At 47.6% G+C, this 9,855-nt stretch overlaps 1 non-coding gene across 1 annotated transcript; it reads right to left on the bottom strand.

The window, feature by feature from the left end:
* Positions 1 to 7,688: 7,688 nt before the first annotated feature.
* On the bottom strand, positions 7,689 to 7,815 carry LOC115030998 (small nucleolar RNA SNORA17). The gene has a single exon (XR_003836590.1). It is a non-coding gene; the product is annotated as a small nucleolar RNA SNORA17 (small nucleolar RNA).
* Positions 7,816 to 9,855: the final 2,040 nt, after the last annotated feature.

Genomic DNA, 9,855 nt, shown 5'->3' with positions numbered 1-9,855 from the left:
TCCCCATTATCTTCTTGGTTATATTCTTTTGTGTTCTCTCTCTCTCTCTTTTTAAATTTATTTTATTTGTTTATTTTATGAATGTGAGTACACCATCTTCAGACACACCAGAAGAGGGCATCAGATTCCATTCCAGATGGCTGTGAGCCACCATGTGGTTGCTGGGAATTGAACTCAGGACCTCTGGAAGAGCAGTCAGTGCTCTTAACCACTGAGCCATCTGTTATACCACACGGATGGCAGGTCTCTGGGAAACATCCTCCATCGGAGCTGTGCGGTGTGGCAACAAGTGGGTCTCTACAGCCCACCTGTGCAGTGCGCTGGAGAGCGGGTTTGTAGGTAGCATGGTGGTCTACAGATCTCGGTCTCTTCCTCCTGTGCTGTGCTGCCTGCATGTGATTTGACTTTTTTTTTCTTTATGAGTCTTAGGCAGGCATTAAGCTAGGATGAACAAAGGACTGCCATCTTCTCTGTCCTTGATGGGTATAAAAACACTAACACCAACAAGATGTCCCTTTGTCCCTTGGCAGGGTATGTGTGTGTTCAGTTTTAAATGCCACAGTGTGAGTGAACAGCTTAGTCTGTGTGGTGGTCCTGAGAAGAAAGTTTGCTTCATGAATGCTATGTGACCGCATGCCAGTCCTTAAGGGCACGTTCTCAGTCACCTGTGGAAACAGAGGCTTCATTATAGGGACTGGAGAGATGGCTCAGCTGTTAAGTGGCAGGAGAGCACTTGCCAAACACCCCAAATCTGGAAACGCAAAATTGCCTGTGACTCTAATTCCAGGGGAGCCCGTACTGCATCTAGCCTCTGGAAGCACCAAGCACACAACAGTGCACACATTCTCCTCTCTCTCTCTCTCTCTCTCTCTCTCTCTCTCTCTCTCTCTCACACACACACACACACACACACAGACACATACACACACACACACAGACACACACACCCACAGACATGTACAGACAGACAGGCACATCTGACAAGGAGAGAATGCCTCTTTTCACTTTCAGACAGGAAGGGTAGGAAGCTGGCTAGAGTCCCCTCAGCAGGAGGATACTGTCTGGTGACAGTTGACCCATTGGCACAGTCCCTAAGACACCAGGACCCCGGTGGCACAGTCCCTGAGAGAGCACCCCTGAGACTCAGTGGGTTGCAGTGAGAACACCCTGCCTGGCCCACCCATGCCCACTTTTATTTTCTCATAGGAGTGCAGGCTTTCCCTTCAACGTGGTCCCTTTGTGGGAAAAGCCTATTTGCTAGGCTCCAAGTGCATTTCTTCTAAGAACTGTTTTGTGTTATTTTTCAGGTTTTTTTTTTCTATGTAGCCCAAGCTAGTCTGGAACTCACAATTCTCCTGCCACAGCCTTCCTAGTGCTGGGCTCACAGGCATGAGATGAACCACCCCAGCTTCAGTGAACCTTAAAGGCATCTCCCAGACAGCCATTGTGTTTGATCATGCTCCAAAGAAGACCCTACAATGTGAGGCTGTGAGTAGATTCCCCTTGTGTGGGCATGACTAAGGTCAGTTCCAGGGACAGTGGTAGTTTCTGAAGTGGCATGGAGCTAAATACTCAGGGAGGAATGAGTACTGAGAGCACTGTCCACTGGAAGACTAGACACCAGGGCATTTAGGGTCAGCTTGCTGAGTCATTCATTCACTGCTCACCGTAAGGCCTAGGGATACCAGCTAAGCAGGCATTTCAGGGTGGACTACAGTCCAGGGTCCCACCTGCTGGAAGTCTGAGTGCTTATGAGGACTGGGGACAGAATTAGAAACCTTTCCCTTGGAGAAAGGCAGAAAGTCTCTTCCAGTTGCTACTGAGTAGGCTGGAGAGCTGACATGACTGTCAAAAAAGATACTTTATGCCAGGTATGGTGGCTCAAGCCTTTAATCCCAGCACTTGGGACACAGAGGCAGGCAGATATTTGTGAGTTCGAGGCCAGCCTGGTCTACAGAGCGAGTTCCAGGGCAGCCAGGGCTACACAGAGAACCCTGTCTAAAAAAGCCATCACCACCAACAAAACATCATTGGTGAATTCCTACCCCTTCTCTCTCCTTCCTGCCTGCCTGCCTTCCTTCCTTCCTTCCTTCCTTCCTTCCTTCCTTCCTTCCTTCCTTCCTTCCTTCCTCTCTCCCTGCCTGTCTGCCTTCCTTCCATCCTCCTTCTCTCTCCTTCTTTCCTTCTTCCTTCCTACCTACCCCTTCTCTTTCCTCCCTTCCTATTTCCTTCTTCCTTCCTACCTCCCTCTTCTCCCTCCCTCCCTTCCTTCCTTCCTTCCTTCCTTCCTTCCTTCCTTCCTTCCTTCCTTCCTTTTTCGTTGTGATCTCCACCGTGTATTTGATCTTATAGGAACAATGAACTAAAGGGAAGCTACACAATTCATGAATCTCTCTGTAAGCTCATTTCTGACCTTCATCATCTCTCATTATTCAGCTTCCATGTTTAGTCACTAGAAAGATGGAGTGAGAATAAAAGGTTTAAAATATTTTTAAGTTCCAATGATTTTTTGAAGACCAGAAATCACTGTACAGATTAATCACACAAAACATTGGACACGGAAGTCTTAAATAGCACTCACTGAAGCAGCGTCTGTTTTTGAAGAAAAAATTCCTTTTGCTAATTTAATTGAGCTCTGATCCTTTAGCTTAATTTTTTTTGTTAGAAATAGTTGTTTTTATTTTTCATTGAACAAAAGTCTAGAAAAATACAAAGGAAAAATAAAAGAATAAAATAAAACGAAAATTCACAGTTCCATGACCAACCCCCCACCCAGTCATCTTCTCTCCTAATAACATTACAGGGCACGAGTAAGGCTGGGTATAACATACTGTTTATTTCACTATTTACTACCACCACCACTACTACTATTACTACTACTACTACTACTACTATTTTGCCAAGACAGGGTTTCTCTGTAGCCCTGGCTGTCCTGGAACTCACTCTGTAGACCAGGCTGGCCTCGGACTCATAGAGATCCACCTGCCTCTGTCTCCTGTCCTGAGTGCTGGGATTAAGGGCGGGGACCACCACAGTTGTGCTTAGAATTATTTTTATTGGGTTACTTTTCTTCTAAAAGCTTTAAAGGGCATGGTGGTGCACCCCTGTAATCCCAGAATATTGAAGACAGAGGGCGTCTGGGGCTACAGATCATGCGAGAGAGGGGGAGGAAGGGAAGAAGGAAGATGGGGAGAGAGGGAAGAAGGGGGAGAGAAGAAGACATGGAAGAAGAGAGGAAGGGAAGAAAGGAGAGTGGGAGAGGGGGAGAGAGGGGGAGAAAGTGAGAGAGAGGAAGAGAGAGAAGGAGAAGAAGGGAAGGAAGAAGGGAGGGAGGGAGGGAGGGAGAGAGAGAGAGAGAGAGAGAGAGAGAGAGAGAACAAGCTGAGGATGTGGCTTAGTGGGTTAAGTGCATTCTCTTTAAGTAGGAGAACATAAGTTTGAACCCCAGAACCCTTAAAAAGTCAGGCATATGAGCTTATGCCTTTAGCCCCAGCTTTGGGGATGAGGAGTCAGGACCCAGGTGTTTGCTGGCCAGCCCATCTAGCCAAAACAATGACCTTCAGTAAGAGACCTCAAAAAATAAGGTAGCGATACCATGAAAGACAGATGTTCCAATAAAACTCAGACTTATACATGGAAGAGCATGCCCCCCACACACACACACTACACACACACATACACACACACTCCACACACACATGCACACACACTCACATACCACACACACACTACACATACACACACTACACACAGCACACACACACACACACACACACTCACACACACTACACACACACTACACACACATAGTATACACTATACATACTACACACACACTACACATACACACAGTACACACACACACACACACACACTACATACACATACTACACTTATACACACACACACTACACACACTTTAAACTTATCTGTGAAGGTGAAAAGGCAAAAATTCAAGTTATGATTAGTATATATTACATTTTTTTATTAAATTATTCTAATAAAGTTTGGATTTAAAATTTATTTTAAAAGATCTGATTAAATCTGATTAAATATTAAAAACAATAAAACTATACAGCCTGATTAGCGAGGCCTGTCTGGTTTTCAGTGTTGTGTCTTGTGCATATCATGCCTAGACTCACGTGTAGGCAAGAGTGAAATGAATTGTTTGCTGTCGTGACACTGTCCTCAGCCCTTCTGTGAGGCTGTCCCAAGTGTCCTGACAATTAGCAAGTAGCTTTGGCGTCTGAATTAGAACATGGAGCAAAACAAGGAAACAGAGACTCCCAAGGCCACTTTGCTGGGTAAGAAACACAGGCACTGCGTGCTATCTGATGGGAGCTGTTTGAGAAATAAAGCTATCTTTTCTCCCGTGTGCATAGCATGTCCACTGCTCAAACCTCCAGTCGTAGTCCATGCCACACAGGGGTACAGCATTGGAATTTGGCTCCCCTTTGTCTCACATAGAGAGGGCAGGAGATGGAGACCTGTTTGCTGGGGCTGACTTTGAGGGTCCCATGATGCAGCATGAACACCCCAACACTGGGAGCAGAAGCCCTGGCCTTCTGAATACGCATGCTTATGAGATGCATTCTTAACTGGGGCAAGGACTCACGGTATATATGTGTACGCATAGTTTAACGCATGCACTCATCGGCCCCAGCCATTCTCTTGTCTCTGCTCCCGAGGTGCTGGGGTAACAGCCACGCTAGCACTTCCAGTTCACCTTTCTAGGTAGGCTCTGGGAGTCAAAACTCAAGGGCTTCTACACACTGAGCCATCTCCTCAGGCCTGAGGTCGAATTTCTAACTAATGCTCATTAGTCATGTATCTTTGGAACCATGAAAGAATATTAATTGAAATTTGAAAATATTGCGAATGCATTTGATGTATTATTGTCATTTTCCAAATAATCCTTTTAAAAATACTATTTATTTATTTATTTACTTACTTATTTATTGGTGAATTTCCCATCATGCATCCCAATCCCACTTATCTTCCTCTTCTTTTGTACCTGCCCTCCACCCTTGCAAACTCTCCATCAACAGAGGAAAAAAAATATCTTGTTATGGAAGATGTAGTGTGTCACATGTGTCCCACTGTACACCCTTTTGTCCACACTTCTTTGCTGGTCCGAGGCCTTTGGTTCTGCTACTCTGTCAATGCTGTCAATACTGGAATTGGGACTCCTCTCTGATAACCTATTGTTGCCCTATGTCATGGAGATCCTATAGTGTTGGATTTGTAGGGCCAGTCCCTTCATGCACTCCAACTGTTCGTCCATGGGGTAGATCTGTGTGGGGAGCGGGTGTGGCGGCAGTCCCAAAGGCCCCAGGGACTGCAGCTAAGTCGTATGACTTGCACCTGACTTCCTCATATAAACCACAAACATCGTGAGAGCTGCGCAGGTGTACCAGGTTACTGGTAAATCCATTTTGGTGGAGATATACCCCTGCTGCCCTGATTAGCTGAAGCTGCGTACCTGGTGAGGTGATGTGGCCTGCTGTGAGTGGATGGGAACTGATAGTATATAAGAGTGAGAGGCCCAGGGCTCGGGGTCTTTCGCCTACACAGTCAATGCGCAGCCCAATAAACTTGTGCAGAAGGATCCTGTTGCGGCGTCGTTCTTGCTGGCGAGACGGGCGTCCCACAGACCTGGGCCTGAGAGGTATCTCAGTGGGCAGCCCCCTAGTTCCCCAGCTTTCATGCCCTCAGGGCCAGCTCATTAGCAACCCCTGCAACCAGGGCCAGCTCAACCCTGCTGCCCAGGCAAGGTGCAGGGCCAGCTCTCCGAGTGTTTCAGCTGGTAAGGGACATGGTCAGTTTCCCACTCTCATGACCCTGGGGCCAGCTCTCCAACCTGCCATAAATAGTGAGAGATGGAGGAAGGGAGGAAGGGAGGAAGGTGTCTTGTCTCTCTTGTCTACATCATCACTCAGCAAACAAGAGGCAGGGCCAGCTGTCCTGTGCTCATGCCCTTGGGCTGGGGCTGGCTCACCTGCAATCCCCACACCCAGGGCCAGCTCCATATGCTGTCCAAATGAGGCTCAGGGTCTGCTCTCCCTAGTGTTGCAGCAAGTGAGGGGCAGGGACAGCTCTCCTGTTCTCAAGACCCTCATAGGGGCCAGCTTCCCCAACCACTGCTAGTGAGGAGGGCAAAAGGAAGAGGGGGCTGTGTATTAGTCAGGGTTCTCTAGAGTCACAGAACTTATGGATAGTCTCTATATAGTAAAAGAATTTATTGATGACTTACAGTCGGCAGCCCAATTCCCAGCAATGGTTCAGTCGCAGCTTGAATGGAAGTCCAAGGATCTAGCAGTTACTCAGTCTCACACAGCAAGCAGGCGAAGGAGCCAGAGCTAGACTCCCTTCTTCCAATGTCCTTATATTGTCTCCAGCAGAAGGTGTAGCCCAGATTAAAGGTGTGTTCCACCACACCTTTAATCCCAGATGAAAGGTGTAGCCCAGATTAAATCTCCTGGATTTAATCTTCTGGAATTCATAGCCGCTATGGCTCAAGATCTCCATACCAAGATCCAGATAAGGATCTCCAAGCCTCCAGATAAGGGTCACTGGTGAGCCTTCCAATTCTGGATTGTAGTTCATTCCAAATATAGTCAAGTTGATAACCAGGAATAGCCACTACAGGGCTGGGAAGGCATTGGGCTGTGAGAAGCCACAGGACCCTGCTCTGGAGTGGGGAGGCACAGTCTGAGGTCCCGTGGACCTGCCGGAGTTGGCTTGGGGGTCCCTGAGCCTGCACGGAGGCTGAGGACGACAGGTTCTCAGGCTCTTGGACACCACAGACTGCTGCTGGATGCTGAGGAAGAGCTGAGAACAGTGGAGAGCTCCAGCTGGGTTCCTTGAGGGGGGTGGCTAGAATGTCTCTTGGCTTGCTCCAGCGGTCTTGGCTTAGTGAAGGCCATGCCTGGGAGCGCAGGGAGGCCTCCTGCATGAGATTAGATGCACCACTCTTTTGAGGTTGACCTGGATCCCCATGAGAAGAGGCAGTCCATGGTTTTAAGGCATTTGTTGTAGAAAGGCAGAGAGAGTGGGGAAGGGAATACAGAGAGAGGGGGAGCAAGAGGACGAGAGAGAGAGAGAGGCAAGAGTAAGAGAGTAAGAAAGTAAGAGTGAGAGACAGAGGATGGGGCAAGCAGCCCCTTTTAGAGTGGGCCAGGCCTACCTGGCTGTTGCCAGGTAACTGTGGGGGTGGAGTCCAGACAGAGTACCAGGAGCTTGGGGGTGTTGCCCTACATGACTGATAGCCACAGAATTATGGAGCTGGGGCCTTGTGTCTGGGAGCATAGCAAATGGGCCTTCTTTCCCTTGCAGGAACACCTGCTGGGGCTCTGGGTTTAAATTTAGCTAGTCCAGGAAACAGGCTGCCTTTCATGGTCCCACAGTGGTCATTACAGGCTAGCTCTCTATCTGAGCCCCAGGGTTATCTCAGGCTTGCTCCTTGCCTGACCTGCCCAAGTGGTTCCATTGGAGGGTCCTCTGTCTCAGGCTCCTTTCTGCCTGGGGACACATGGTCCCAGGTGGGGCTTTTCTGGTTTCCAGCTTGCTCTCCTTCCTCGGAGCCCATCCAGGTCTGCCTAGTGCTGGACTTGTGGTCATCTTAGGCTAGGTCCTTGTCTGGACCTGGCACAGGACCAATGGCCATCTCAGGCTAGCTTTTTTCAGGTTATGTTGGGCTACTAACACTCAGATGTTCACAGGTCAGAACACTGAGTGTAGACATGGCTTCTCTCCTTCCTGCCACCTACTGACACATGTGACACAGCAGCCACATTTGCAGTCTCTAGGTGCAGGGTGATTATTTTCTTTAAAATATTTATAATACTAAAATTTTAGCAATTGGGCTAGAGAGATGACTCAGCAGTTAAGAGTACCCTTAGTTTGGGCTCCTACTATTGTGAAGAGACACCATAACCATGGCCACCCCCCTTTTTCTTAAAAAAGATTTATTTATTTATTATACGAAAGTGTACTATAGCTATCTTCAGTCACTCCAGAAGAGATTGTCAGATCTCATTACAGATGGTTGTGAGCCATCATGTGGTTGCTGGGATTTGAACTCAGGACCTCTGGAAGAGCAGTCAGTGCTCCTAACCTCTGAGCCATCTCTCCAGCCCAAACGATATATTGCTTATTTTAAATTAATGTTTAGGTATTACAGGTGTTTTGCCTGCATGTACGCCTGCAGACTAAACAGGGCATCAGATTGTGAGCTGCCATGCAGGTGCTGGGAATTGAACTCAGGACCTTTGGAAGAAGGAGCCAGTACTCTTAACCGCAGAGCCACTTCTTCAGCCCCCATTACAACTCTTATAAAGGACAACATCTAATTGGGTTTGGCTTATGGTTTTAGAGGTTTAGTCCATTATCATCAAGGCAGAAAACATGGCAACATCCAGGCAGGCCATGGCGCTGGAGAGAGACCTGAGAGTTCTATACCTTGACCTGAAGGCAGGCAGAAGAAGGACCTCTTCTACAATGGGTGGAGCTTAAGCATTAGGAGACCTCAAAGCCTGCCTACACAGTGACTTCCTCCAGCAAGGTCACACCTATTCCAACAAGGCCACACTTCCATCTTGCCACTTCCTCTGGGCTAAGCATATTCAAATCATCACAGTTCCAAAAGTCCCTCTGCTGTTGCACAGCTGTTGGGGGCTGGTATGTTTGTCTTCCAGGAATGTACAGGTGTTTTAGTTTTCTTTCTGTTGCTGAGATAAAGACACCATGACCAAAAGAAACTTGGAAATCAAAAGGTTTGTTTGTCTTACACGGTATGAACACAGTCCATTATTGAGGGAAACTGGTGTCAAAACTCAAGTCAGGCACCTGGAGACAGGAATCGAAGCAGGAGCCACGGAGGAATGGTGCTAACTGATTTGTGTATGACAGGACTCAGGACTACCTGCGGAGGGGTGGCACCTCCCACAGTGGGCCCGATTCTCCTACATCAATAACTAGTCAAGAAAATGCCCCCTCCTCGTGTCCCAATCTGATGGAGGTGTTTTCTCAACTGCAGTTGCTTTTCCCTAATAATAAATTTGTGTTCAATTGACAAAAAACTGTCCAGGAAAATGGAATACATGGGGCAGAAGAACTGGTCATTTGTTCCACTATAGAGTGCAAAGAGACATGGAAAAACCTTCTGGATGTTTAGTTTTTGACTCTTAATGGACCGTCAATCCACTGTTACCCATTAGTTTGGAGAAAGATCCCAAACCCATGTGTACTTGGTTGAATAGTGTCACCCTCCTCCCCCCATCCAAATTGTCCACCTAGGATATGTGAATGTGGCATTGGATCTTGGCAGATATAATTCAATAAGATATGCTGTACTGGATGACATCCAATGATGGGGTCCTTCTGAGAAAGAGGGCTACAGAAACCCATGGGAAGATGCAGGTAGACACTGGAATGGATGTGACATATAATGCCTGGAGACACCGGAAGCTGGGGGGCGGGGCAAGCAGAATCTACCCCTAGAGGAGTTAAAATAATCTGGCCAGCAGACATCCAGAACAGTGGGGCAGTATGCTTTAAGTTGTTTTGAGCCATGCAGTTGGTGGCAGTTTGTGACAGTAGCCACAGCAAAGTCTAAGACAATGACTCCGTGAGAGTGCCAGGAATCACAGTGTTGGTGTACGTCTGTGTGAGTAGAGCTGAAGGGCCTGTACTCTTGCCTCTTCTCAGTGGCTGATTGGCAATATGACCATGGGTGAGTCCCTTGCCCTCCCTGGGCTTTGATTTCTCCGCCTGAACAGGAAGCTGTTGGACTAACCCAGTAGTTTTCACAACTCGTTCTGCTAACTTCTTAAAACTGTGTTGTGCTAAAATCAG

This window comes from Mus caroli, unplaced genomic scaffold, assembly GCF_978045245.1.
Source record: "Mus caroli unplaced genomic scaffold, Mus_caroli_1 scaffold_6, whole genome shotgun sequence".
NCBI classification, from domain to species: domain Eukaryota; kingdom Metazoa; phylum Chordata; class Mammalia; order Rodentia; family Muridae; genus Mus; species Mus caroli.
Note: the sequence above shows the minus strand (reverse complement) of the source record. Positions and strands in the feature narration are given on the sequence as shown.